Source organism: Narcine bancroftii, chromosome 4 (assembly GCF_036971445.1).
Source record: "Narcine bancroftii isolate sNarBan1 chromosome 4, sNarBan1.hap1, whole genome shotgun sequence".
Lineage (NCBI taxonomy): Eukaryota > Metazoa > Chordata > Chondrichthyes > Torpediniformes > Narcinidae > Narcine > Narcine bancroftii.
This window is the reverse complement of record NC_091472.1, coordinates 299,397,525-299,411,050: the sequence shown is the minus strand read 5'-3', so window position 1 is coordinate 299,411,050 and position 13,526 is coordinate 299,397,525. Positions and strand designations below refer to the sequence as shown.

Here is a 13,526-nt window from a genome sequence, read left to right as displayed (position 1 = left end):
GGAGGGCCGGCGGCTCGTTGCGGAGGGCCGGCGGCTCGTTGCGGAGGGCCGGCGGCTCGTTGCGGAGGGCCGGCGGCTCGTTGCGGAGGGCCGGCGGCTCGTTGCGGAGGGCCGGCGGCTCGTTGCGGAGGGCCGGCGGCTCGTTGCGGAGGGCCGGCGGCTCGTTCCGGAGGGCCGGCGGCTCGTTGCGGAGGGCCGGCGGCTCGTTGCGGAGGGCCGGCGGCTCGTTGCGGAGGGCCGGCGGCTCGTTGCGGAGGGCCGGCGGCTCGTTGCGGAGGGCCGGCGGCTCGTTGCGGAGGGCCGGCGGCTCGTTGCGGAGGGCCGGCGGCTCGTTGCGGAGGGCCGGCGGCTCGTTGCGGAGGGCCGGCGGCTCGTTGCGGAGGGCCGGCGGCTCGTTCCGGAGGGCCGGCGGCTCGTTCCGGAGGGCCGGCGGCTCGTTCCGGAGGGCCGGCGGCTCGTTCCGGAGGGCCGGCGGCTCGTTCCGGAGAGCTGACGGAGGACTGTCCCTCGCCCGTCCAGGTGGAGCAGACATGCCCCTCTCATGCTGTGAGAATCCAAAAATCTCAATCAGCAAGTCCTTAAAGGTGGTGTACACTTCTTCCGATGGGGGATCCTGGATGAAGGTGGCCACCCAGCTTGCTGTGTCCTGTTGGTCCAGGGTCTCGCCATAGATTCTGTTGTGTACTGCCAGATTTGGAACTGTGCCTCAGTCTGGTCAAACCACATGCGTGGTCGATTCATCCAGAAGGTTGGCAGCTCGAGAGTGACTGTGTTGACTGCTGCCTGTTCACTCATCACTGGGTTTAGATGCCGTCTAATCCGTCGGGGTCACCAATTGCAACCGCGTGCCACTTGAAAGAACACACAGTATTGTCAGGGTAAGCTCTGAGTTTTATTAGGGCTCAGGCCCAACTTTTATACTTGCACTATTCCTGCCGTGGCCCCCCCCCCCCCCTTGGCTGACGTTACAACATGCATAAAAAAAGCGGGTTTCCCACGCGCAGGTACTTTCCTGCATAACAATGCCATTCTTCCCCATACACTGTCCTTGTCTGTTGGCTGCGCAGCAAGGCCAGCGCCATTTTGGAGTTGGTGGCCTTTAAGCTGCCCTTGCCATTCACCCACCAGTTCACTTGTTGGGCAGCTGGCATTTGGTTGTGCTGACCACCCGGAGCGCCAGCTCGATCGCCGCGGCAGCGGGCTGCCACATGTATAAGATTAGTTAAACCTGACTTACCACGCAGAAAGCCATGTTGACTATCCCTAATCAGTTTCTGGGTATCCAAATAATTGAATATCTGATCTCTTAGAAGACCTTACAATAATTTACCTACTACTGATGTCAGACTCACCAGCCTAAATTTCTGGGAAGAAAAGATTCAGGTTTGACTGACAGGGTAATTGAGAAACATGAAATAAAGAAAAATAACTTTAAAATATTGGAAATAGTGTCAAGAAGCAATATTTATTATGCACTTTCCTTGTCATTCTGTTCTCCTAGAAAATCTTTCTTCAATTATGGGTTTCTGTGGAAGGTTTTCCCTCAATTTGGTTTTTTCAGCTCTTTCAACCACCTGTGTATAATCTTCTGTCCATACACTGATTAAAAATCCAACTCTACTTGTCCTCCTTCATCTCTTTCAATCCCTTCACTATCTCAATGCTGTCAGATTTCTTGTCTAATACCAATGAACCTAACAAACAGTTCAATAAACCTTGGGATACCAAATCTAATTCTGTCAGTTCTGACTTCCCACCGGTTAGGACCACGCTGTTTACAATATTATTTCTAACCTCACAGCCCTCTATCACACATTTCAATCACTTTTTTTTTTAAATGTCATGTGCTTAGCCTATATCTTCTTGCATGAATGTGCTGCCATCATTTGAAATACTCCAGTTGTTTGATTGTTTCCAAGTTATATCCACTGTAAAGTCCAGTTATCAAAAATTATGCTTGGTGGTCTTGTTATGTATCATCTCAATCTCATTGATCATCCAGGCACTGAGTGTAAAGATGTAAGTGAAGATGCAATAGATTCTTTTTTGAAAAATATTAATTTGCCACAGCTGAATCAAGAAGATAGACAAGAGTTGGATAAATCTTTTACAGAAAATGAAATTGAAATGGCTATAAGAGATATGCCAAATGGAAAGGCACCTGGTGAAGATGGGTTCTCTATAGAATTTTATAAAACTTTTTATGTTGATATATCTTCTATTTATAAGAATGTAATACAGCAAATTTATAAAACTTTTCAATTACCTGAATCTTGTTCTAATGCAATAATTACGGTTATGCCAAAAAAAGATAAAGATCCTTTACAGGTTTCTTCTTATCGACCAATATCGTTGTTAAACGTAGATTATAAAATTGTAGCTAAAGTTATGGTTAATAGATTGGCTCAATATTTACCTAAAATAATACATAAAGATCAAACAGGATTTATAAAAAACAGATATGCGTCTGATAATATTTTGCGACTAATTACTTTGATAAATAAATTTAAATTTCAAATGAATTATCCAATAGTGGTTTCATTAGATGCAGAAAAGGCTTTTGATAGAGTGGAATAGAAGTTTTTATTTAAGGTACTTGAGAAATTTTGTTTTGGTTCTTCGTTTATTGGATTGATAAAGGCTTTATATAATAGTCCGAAGGCTAGAGTTGCTACTAATGGACAGATCTCAGAATCTTTTGATTTAACAAGGTCTACTAGACAAGGATGTCCATTGTCACCTGCTTTATTTGCTATAGTTATTGAACCTTTGGCACAGTTAATACGTCAAAATGAAAATGTTAAGGGTATGAGAGTTTTGAATGAGGAATATAAGATTAATTTATTTGCAGATGATGTTTTATTATACCTGGTGGACCCTGATATTTCTTTACCAGCAATTCAAGAATCTTTAGAAAATTATGGTCAATTATCTGGTTATAAGGTAAATTGGGCCAAAAGTGAAATTTTGTCAATTTGTAAAGATGATTATTCGATATATAAAAACATTATGAAATTGAAGTGGACAAAACAAATTAAATATTTGGGAATTAATGTCAATACAGAATATCAAGATTTGTATTCAATTAATTACCTTCCCTTAATAAAAAAGATTAAATTAGATTTGATTAGGTGGAAAGACTTACCTTTAGGTTTATTGGGGAGGATTGATACTATAAAAATGAATATTTTTCCTCGGATGCAATATTTATTTCAATCAATTCCTTATTTTTTTTTTAAAGTTTTTTAAGGATTTATACAAAGCAGTTAGAGAATTTTTATGGAAGGGAAAATTTCCAAGGGTAGCAATGAAAAAATTGATGTGGGACTTTCAATTTTGAGGTTTGAGATTACCCAATTTTCAATATTATTATGAGGCAGCTCAATTTAAATTTCTTAGTGCACTAATGAATATGGAGGATCCGCCCAATTGGGCAAAGATAGAATTGGCAGTTATTTTAGAAAAATCTCCACATGAATTTTTGTTTTGATGGAATAAAAATTTGTTACGAACTTATGATGTACCAATATTGAAACATTTATTGAATCTATGGACGAGTAAACTTGATAAAATGGGGCTTAAAAATAAATGGTCTGGGCGATTGCCATTATATAATAATCAACTTGTTCCTTTTACGGTCTCTAATATCACTTTGAAACAATGGGAAAGGAAAGGAATAAAAAACTTATCTGATTGTTTTTTTTTTTAAGGACATTTTTGTTCTTTTGAGGAATTACAAAGGAAATTTGGTATTAGTGGAAATTCTGTATTTGTGTACTATCAGTTAAGATCATTTGTAAAACAGATATTTGGTCGGCAAATGACTTTATTGCCTGAAACTAGCTTTGAGAAATATGTACTTTCAATACCTGAAAAGGGGTATATATCTGATTTGTATTGTATTTTACAAGAAAATGAAAGTAAGAAAGATTGGGATAAAGATAAGTTGAAATGGGAAAAAGATTTAGGTTCTACAATAGCTGAAGAAGCTTGGATGGAAATTTGTCAAAACGGTATTCGGAAATTGATTAATGCTAGATTAGCGATGATTAATTATAATTTTATACATCAATTATACTTAACACCAGAAAAATTAAAAAAATTTAGTCTTAGTAAGTCAGATTGTTGTTTTCGTTGTGACCAGCCAGTACTTTTTTACATACTGTCTGGTTCTGTGAACGATTGCAACAGTTTTGGAAAGGTATTCAATCTATATTTAATAGATTATATAATATTTGTGTTGTATTAGATCCTGATATATTTTTATTAGGGAATATGCAATCATTAATTGATTTAGGATTAAATGATTATCAGATTTCTTTTATCTATTTAGCTTTAGCAATGGCCAAGAAATGTATAGCGTCTACTTGGAAAGATAGAAATATACTAACTTTGGACAGGTGATATTTAGAGATGAAGTCATGTTTAATTATGGAAAGGATATCTTTTTCAATCCAAGATAAGATGTCTTTTTATAAGTTGAAGTGGACTCCATTTGTTAAGAATATGCAATTAAGTTTGATTTAAGTATGTTCTTAGATGTGATATTTTAGATCTGATAAATCTTTTTTTAATTATTTTTCTTCACTCTTTATTTTGGGGGAGGGGAAGGGTGGGTTTATTTTTATATATAGATTTTTAGTTCTTGTATATGTAGGGGGGGTAGATTGAATTAAGTTAGGTTATTAATGTTGTATTGTAACTATATTATTTTATTTTGTATCTTTTCTTTAAATGTAATTTTTCTTTTTATTCCTGTGATAAAACCTTTAAATAAAATTTAAAAAAAAAGATCATCCAGGCACTCGCTGGATGATCAAGTTTAATACTTGCATCTCTGTAACACCTTTGATCTATAATCCTCTCTAAGTGTCCTTTTCCTTTCTTTAAATAACATTACCCTGACCATAAATCTGAACTTTGAATCTGAACAGTGCATGGTGATTGCTGCAAGATCTGATTTCTGAATTTGAATCCCTCCTTAAATTTCTTTGCTCTCTCTCACCTATTCTTTTCCTTTCTCATTTGAAGCCATCCCTCTCATCCAATTGTTATTTTTTCCTTTCATTGGCACCCATTTCTCTTACAACCATCCACAGCACACATGACAGACCTGATGCAGGGTCTCCACTCAAAGTGTCAACGATCCCTTTGCCTCCTGTTTCATGTGCTGATTTCCTCCAGCTTTCTGTTCTTGCTACTGATTTGAGCATCTACAGTCCCCTGTGTTAAAGAGGAATGTTTTAAAGCAAGGGTTTAATGGTCAATGATGAATATCAAGTGCAAGTTTATTATCATTAGATTGTACATGTATAACCCAACGAAAGAGTGTCTCTCTGAACCATGGTGACAGACGCAATAAGGATCACATAAATAATCATAATAAATGTATATCAAGATTTGGGATGATTTGCATGGTTACAGGATACTATTCATCAAGCTCGCAGTCTGTGGGAAGAAGCTATGACCCAGACTGGCTGTTTTAATTTTGATGATCCTGTGCCTCCTTCCTGATGTTAGTGGGTTAAAGATACTTTGTGCTGGAGGGAAAGGGTCTTCTGTAATTCTTTGAGCCCTGTTTAGGCAAACAGAGGAAAGGGAGATCAGCTGTTTTAATTATTCTCTGTAAAGGCTTCCAGTCTTGTGCTTTGCTGCTACCATGTCACACACTGATGCAGTCAGACAGGACACTCTCAATTGTGGTCTTATTAAAGGTTATCATAATAGGGGCTGGTAGCCTTGCCCTTCTCAGTCTCCTTGAAAAGTGTTGCACTGCTGTGCCTTCCTAAATAACGAGGAGGGATTGTGGGTCCAGGGTAGGCCACCCTTTATATGCACATCAAGGAACTTTGTGCTCTCCACTCTCTCCATTATGGAAAAACTGGTATGTAGTGGAGAATAATCAACATTTGTCCTCCTGAAGTCCACAATCATCTCCTTTCTCTTGTCCATGTTGAGACTCAGTTTCTTGTTCTCACCATTTTATTAGCCTTTTAAGCTCCTCTCTATAATGTGACTCATCACTGTCCCTGATGAGGCTAACTGCTGTTGTATCGTCCATAATTTTGATGCTAGTGTTGGAACTGAATTGGGCAGCACAGTTGTGAGTCAGTAGCATGAACAGTAGTGGGCTGAGGACTGAATCCTGAGGTGTGTCAGCATGATGGGAACCCTAGAACATTCTTTGGCCTCTGTCAGTCGTGGTACTGTGCCCCTGGTAGTTACTGTGGAGTGGCCTCTCCAGGACATAAACTAGGGCAGAATTGATACGGTGTTCCGTCTGTTGCCCATGCTAATGACAGGTGCAAAGGAACGATGAAGGTCAATACAGTTTGGTGCCAGCAGCATCGCAGAAGTTGCCGAGCCAGTGCTGGGTGCAGCAGTCAGCCGCCTTCGGGACTCTGGCCAGATTTTTCCTTGGGGTTTACTCCCAAAGCCTTTCCTGTGAGTGGATATAGCCACAAGCCAGTGGAGGTTTGAAATTGGAGGTTTCCCTCTCCTAGGTGAGTTACCATCTGAAGTTAATGACCCCTATCTGCCCGGAGCAACTGGATTCAAGGCACCAGTGGCTTGCCTTTGCCCCTTCTATCAGTGAGAACAGTTTTGCCAGGCATAAGAACTGTGCCACACGTGAAGGCCAAGAGTTGGGCTTGATTGTCAGAGGCTGTTTGAGATGCACACCAGGAAGAGCATTTGTGCAGCCACCTTTAGGCTATGATAACCTCTAGAACATTACAGTACAGAAAACAGGCCCTTCGGCCCTTCTATTATCTTGCCTAGTCCCACTGACCTGCATTCAGTCCATATCCCATCAAACCTCTCTCATTCAATATACCTGTCCAAATTTTTCTTAAATGTTAAAATCGACCCCACATTCAGCACTTCAGCTGGCAGGTAGTTCCATACTTCCACCTCTCTCTGTGTGAAGAAATTCCCCTCATATTCCCCTTAAACTTCTCCATTTTCACCCTTAACCCATGTCCTTTGGTTTGTATCTAACCTACCCTCAGTAGAAAAAACCTACGTGTATTTACAATATCTATACCCATCATAATTTTGTATACCTCTATCAAATCTCCCCTCATTCTTTTACACTCCAGGGAATAAAGTCCTAACCTGTTTAACCTTTCCCTGGAACACAGATCCTCAAGTCCTGGCAACATCCTAGAAAATCTTTTCTGCAATTTTAATTTTCATTTTTATTGTTACCTTTGTTGTAGTTCGATGAGCAAAACTGTGTACAAAACTCCAAATTTGGCCTCACCAATGTCTTGTAGAACTTTACCATAACATCAAAACTCCTGTACTCAATAAAACACGATGCTGGAGAAACACAGCTGGTCAAACGGCATATTTTATACAATAAAGAGACATAACCAATGTTTCAAGCCTGAGGGCTTCATCAAGGTGTGAATATGTTTATCTCTTTGATATAAAATACGCTGTTTGACCTGCTGAGTTTCTCCAGCATCGTGTTTTTTGTTTCAATCACAATGTCTGGAGACTTTTGTGTTTTACTTCTTTAATTTTTGAATAGCAATGTAACAAAAGCTCTCTTATGTCCCTATCCACCTGTGATGTCACTTTCAGAGAATTATATATCTGTAATTCCCAATCCCTCTGTTCTACCACACTCCTCAGTCCCCTATTGTTTACCATGAATAATCTACCTCATTAGTCCTTCCAAAATGCAACACCTCACACTTGTCTGCATTAAATTCTATCTGCCATTTTCCAGCCTATTTTTCCATTTGCTCCAATCCCTCTGCAAGCCTTGAAAGCCTTCCTCACTGTCCAATAGACCTCCAATGTTTGTGTCATCTGAAAACTTGCTGATCCAATTCACCATATAATCATCCAGATCATTGATATTGATTATAAGCAATAATGGACCCAGCGTTAATCTTTGAGGCACACCACTAGTGATTTCCCCCCCCCCCCCCCCCCCGCCCCCAGTCAGAGAGACAGTTATCCACTACCACTCTCTGGCTTCTCCCATAAAGCTAGTGTCAAATCAAGTTTACTACCTCACCATGAATTCTGAGCAACTGAATCTTCCTAACTAACCTCCCATGTGGGAGCTTGCCAAAGGCCTTACTATAGTTCATGTAGAAAAAATCCACAACCTTTCCTTCATCAACTTTTCTGGTAACCTTCTCAAAAAAACTCTAAGATTTGTTAAACACGACCTACATGCACAAAGCCATATTGACTATTCCTAATCAGCCAGGCCTCTTGCTATTTCTATACAAGCCTCCCTGCAGATCTGAGGCAATATGTTGTCAGCCCCCGGGGATTAATCCACCTTTATTCAATTTAAGACAGCAAGCACTTCCTCCTCTTTAATCTGCAGAGGTTTCGTGTCCTTACTGTTAGTTTGCCTCACTTCCCTCAACTTCTGTGTCAGTTTTCTGAGTAAATACAGATGCAAAAAAATACATTTTCTTTTCCAATATTTTTATTGACATTAAAATTGAAATTCCACTTTTAAAAAATAGAGTACATAAAGATGCATTCTAAAAGTCAAAACAAGAAAAAAACATTAAAATGTTCCCCATTTCTTCTGGCTCCATACATAGACGCCCATTCTGATTTTGAAGAAGACTAATTTTGTCCCTTAATATGCCCTGTAGAATGCCTTCGGATTTTCCTTCACATTGACTGCCAAAGCAACTTCATGTCTTCTTTTAGCCCTCTGATCTCTTACTTAAATTTTTTCATGTTCTTTTTTTTTATACTCCTCAAGTACCTCATTTGCTCCTTGTTAAGTATATCTGCTATGCACCTCTCTCTTTGAATATTTTATTTTGAGTATTTTCAATCAACATGCAGTCAAAACAAAAACCTCAATATCCATAATATTAACAAAATAATACAAATATCGATCTGCTTGTGGATATTAAAGAAAGTGAGAAAAAAGGAGAGTCAACATGTGATTCAATTATAAAGAAAAAAATTACAATAATACTACAAACATGCAAATTCAATGTTCATGTTGAATCAAAGGGGAAAAAAAGATAATAGAGAGAAAGAAGAACCAAATAAAGGAGCCCTCACCCCTCACAAAAAACAAGAAAAAATAAGAAAAGAGTGGCTTCACCTAGGAAAAACCCCATTCCCATCAATGGACAAATGACTGGGCTTATTTAGTATCCTCAGTGCTGCGAGCATTGGGGGAAAGAGACAGGAGGAGGAAATCGTTAAAGATTTACCCCGATGTACCTTGGATATGAATTTCGTATTCTTGAACATGCATCATACCTGTTTCTGAGGTTGTAGGTGATCGCCAGGGAAATACAATTATGTATTGCCATCTTCCAGCAGGCTAAATCTAGTTGGGAATCAGATTTCCAAGTAACTGCTGTGCATTTCCTGGCCACTGCTAAAGCAAACCAAATGAATTTTAATCGATATTTCAACAGCCTCATTTTAGGTCTTGCGATTCTTGAATTCCCCAATAAAAATAATTCAGGTGACTGAGTGTATCGAATTCCAGTAATTTATTTCCAGGAGATCACTCAAATCTTCCTAGAAAGGCCTCACTTTAGGGCATAACCAGGTTGAAAGTACCTATTTCTTGACCATATCAATAACATTTTTCTGATATTTCCAATTTCAATTGATGTAACTTTTGTGGAGTAAGGTATAACTCATGCAAGAAGTTATATTGCACCAGCTGATACCTTACATTAATCATGTTAAACATGCTGTCCCAATATAAGTTGATCCAGCAAAATAAATAAATTTCTATACCAAAATTTGATTTATCAAGGGCTTGCCCTTGTTCAGGGGTTGCCACCTGAAGTAAGGAATACATTTTTGAAATAAAAATTTTTCTGCTTCCCTTTCGAATCAGAGTCTCTATTACGCTACACTGCAGTAAGGTTAAATAAGATTTAACCTTAAATAAGATCATAACTGAAGATAGCAGAAAAAAAATGTATTGAAAACTCCATATTTATTCCTAATTTGCTCAAATGTCATAAATTGTTCCTGCTCGTAACATTCCTCAATACGCTTGACCCCTCTCTGGGACCAAGTGTCCAGGATTTTATTATCAATTGTTAATGGAATTACCATATTTTAAGCCTGGGGTGTTTTAGGTGACCTCTCTCTTCTTCTTAACTAGATCCCCAATATCCTGCAAAAACCAAGGTTCCTTATACCTATAAAATTTGCCTTTAGTCACTGGCAACACATGGGCGTGCGAGAGGTGCAGACTGCATCGGGTGACACCATCAGAAGAGGTGACACCAAAATGACTGTCTATAAAAGAAATTTGTGCAGTGTTTCAACAGAAATGTATTATTTTTATTCAAAATATCCCTGTAGTTAGTTATAACCACAAAAATATTTTTCATAAGCACAGCTTACATATATCAATACACTTACAAGGCTAAAGTTCTCTGCTTATTTACTTTTTGAACCTTCTAATGTATTCCGGTCAGAGTTGTCATTATTACCCAATTACAATGACGCTTCGAATCAGTGGTTTCGTCTGCCCAGGCTACAAGCCTTTCATTGTTGCTGGTGTTTTTATAGTCACTTTTGTCAAATTTTCTGGTGTTTTTAGATACAATATTGTGGTCATTAGTATTTGTGAACCTATCTCAATAACTCTTGAGAATAAAGTAGTAATTAAAGGAAAAGAGGAGAAAAATCAAAAAAAGGCTTCAGCTCAGTTCCTAATTATGTCTTAACTAATTTAGTTTATCTCACTATTTCCATTATATTTAGTGATACACGGGAATTATGATTTATGAGAAACATGAGTACAAAAAACATTACTAAGATTCTGTATGGTCTGGTACGAGGTCCATGGAGTGGGGGTGGGGTGGGGGGGGGGGCGAGTGACATCATGAGTAACTGCACTGGGTGACGCAAACCCTAGTGACACCACTGCAAACTCTGCACTCTTCAATTTTCAGCTTTGAAAATCTTCCACTTACTGGGCAAAAACAGACTAGGTTTTGGTACCATCCCACATAGACAATGGTCATTCCTTCAAAAAATTCAGAATCCATTTGCAGAGAGGGGTGTTGAGTCCTATTGAGTACAGTTTATCAACCAGTCTCTGAGGAAGTCGATGAACAACAGTCTGGATAACAAGGCAGAATTCTCTCAGTGGGTCAGGACAGAATGGAGAGTTAAGGCTGTTAGATCATCTGTGGACTGGTTTGGATGGTAGGAAAATTGGAATGGGTCCAATGATGCTGGAAGTGTACTTTGATGCATTCCATCACCAGCCATTCAAAGCACTTCATGATCGCTGATGTCAGTGCCTCTGGGCAGTTGTCTTTTAGACCAGTTACTGTCACTCTCTTGAGCCCTGGGAACATGTGGTTGCCTTGAACCCTGCAGGGACAATGGATGCTGCAGATGTCCGTCAGCTGGGCCCCAGTCCTTGTTCAGGTATGTTATCTGGTCCTGCTGCTTTGTATGGGTTCACTCTCGATAGGATATTCTTCAGCTCAGCTGCGGCTATGTAGAGTTCTTGTTCTTGAGGGGGAAACCAAGCTTTCTTTAATGTCACCTTGTTTTTCCTAATGAAACCGCATGTAGAAGGTATTCAACCCGACAGGAAGAGAGACATATGAATTCATTATTGACATGAGCCAATTAAATAACTCAAGCTATCAGTCTTGCGTGCTTGTAAACATGACTTGTGTATGACTGTTATATCCACAATAACCATGTAATTAATGAACATGACATGGTTTATAATATTGTGTGCACTGATGGATCTACCTCTAGTTTACCAATTAATTTTAAGATTTAGTTTTGCATTATGTGTTACCAAAAATTAATTTTTAGGAGCCCAGAGAATTGCCATTTTCCACAAGCAACTTGATTTTCCAATTTCTCTCTTTGTGAAATTGTTTTTAGTCACTGGTAGAACTTTATATTTGCTTTTTGTGCTTTAAAAATAGGTTTCTCTCTTGAAATGCTTCAGGTCACACATATAGTAATTTGTTAGATGAATATGAAAGAAAGATTATAAATTCACCTTTTTTCCTTTGGGATAAACAGTCACTTTGGTTGTGGCCACCCACTATCCTCCCTCCCAATTATTCACATAATGCTTGAGATCAAGGGTCATTTTCCACCATATATTCCATATAAAAGCATTCAGAAGTTTCAATAAACAGAAACTGGTCCACTGAAATATAATTTCAAACATTTTTATCTTTTCTTGGTCCTTTCAGCGTGCTTTTGAAAATAATGACTGAAAAATTCTGAAAAAGTTGACGCAATTAAAGATAAAGCTTCAGATCTCTTGTTACAACTCAAACATTTCTGTGCTTAGTCTGTTTAATTCATTTGTCTTTAATTTTTCAATTCATAACTATAGTAGCCTCACTATTCACAGATCTTTATTATCTCTATATGTGTGAATCTAAGTACATGTATCAATTATTAAGCAGATGCATGGTTCACCTCAATAGCTGCTGATGGGCAGATCATCAGAGCCTGAGTGAGCTGGTTATTGACAACACCTGGGGCCAAGCCTGTCAGAAAAAAATGACTTCCTGCCTGTGTGGCCTGGTAACCATATGAACAAAGGAAAGCAACAAATAGGTCTAACAATCTGCTGTTTTAAGTTTCTTTCACTTTGTGGCAAGTTTAGTTTCTGGCTAATGAGGTCCTCATGCACTATTTTGACCGCATGATCTGTTTTACTCAGGCAGTTGTACCATTTTGAATGGAACAATCTGTTCACTGCTCTTCTTTCTTACTATAAATAAAATATTACCAATGCTTTTATAGTGACCCTTTACAAGCTGTATCCCTTTCCAAACTCTGAAAATGGAAACCAGAGTAACTGAAATAGCAAATGTGCTAAATTGCAATTATTTAAAGCTATAGGCAAAAAAAAATTGTTTCTTTGACTGTTCATGAAAAGATTAAGGGTTAAAAGTAAAGAATAAAAGGGGAAAAATAGGATCAAAAGATCAAAGAATTTTTAATAACATGAAATGCCATTAGGATGTTGTGTCTTTTGTTTCAGCTTCCTCACACCTGCAATTTGTTGTGTCCTAATCCTCTTTTCACACATTTGAATTGCCTTCATTTGCATCAATACATAGTAATAAAAGGAATAAAGCTTGGGAACTTAACATTTTGCAAATAGTTATTATTTTATGTATCATTCAAATAGGATGGGAGCACTCAGGCACAACTCTGAATTCACTACACTATAAATCTATTACTTAACCAAAACAAATGCTGGAAGTACACCTGTACATATTTTCCCTAATTTTAATTGACCGTTTGAAAAGAGAGATTATTTTGGCACAGGTGATCAGAGTAATAATGGAAATTGAGTGGAGTAGGTCTATGGCAGCTGAGTCTGTGGCAGGAGTTGTAGGAGTGTCTAAATAAATCAGAGCGTGAAATTTAGATTAGCCCACTGCAGGCTATCAGTAGAAGGGGGTAAAGAAAGAGTTGGCTTGGCTTAAGGTGTAACCTGTTTCTTTTGGCCCTTCAAGTCTTTAAACAGATGGTGTGACCAGCTGCCTTTTTCA

The 13,526-nt window shown here is 38.8% G+C and overlaps 1 protein-coding gene across 16 annotated transcripts in view; it reads left to right on the top strand.

Annotated features, from left to right (window-relative positions):
- Positions 1–13,526, top strand: part of LOC138762153 (myosin-IIIb-like) — a 550,501-nt gene that overhangs the window by 478,523 nt on the left and 58,452 nt on the right. The window lies entirely within an intron of this gene.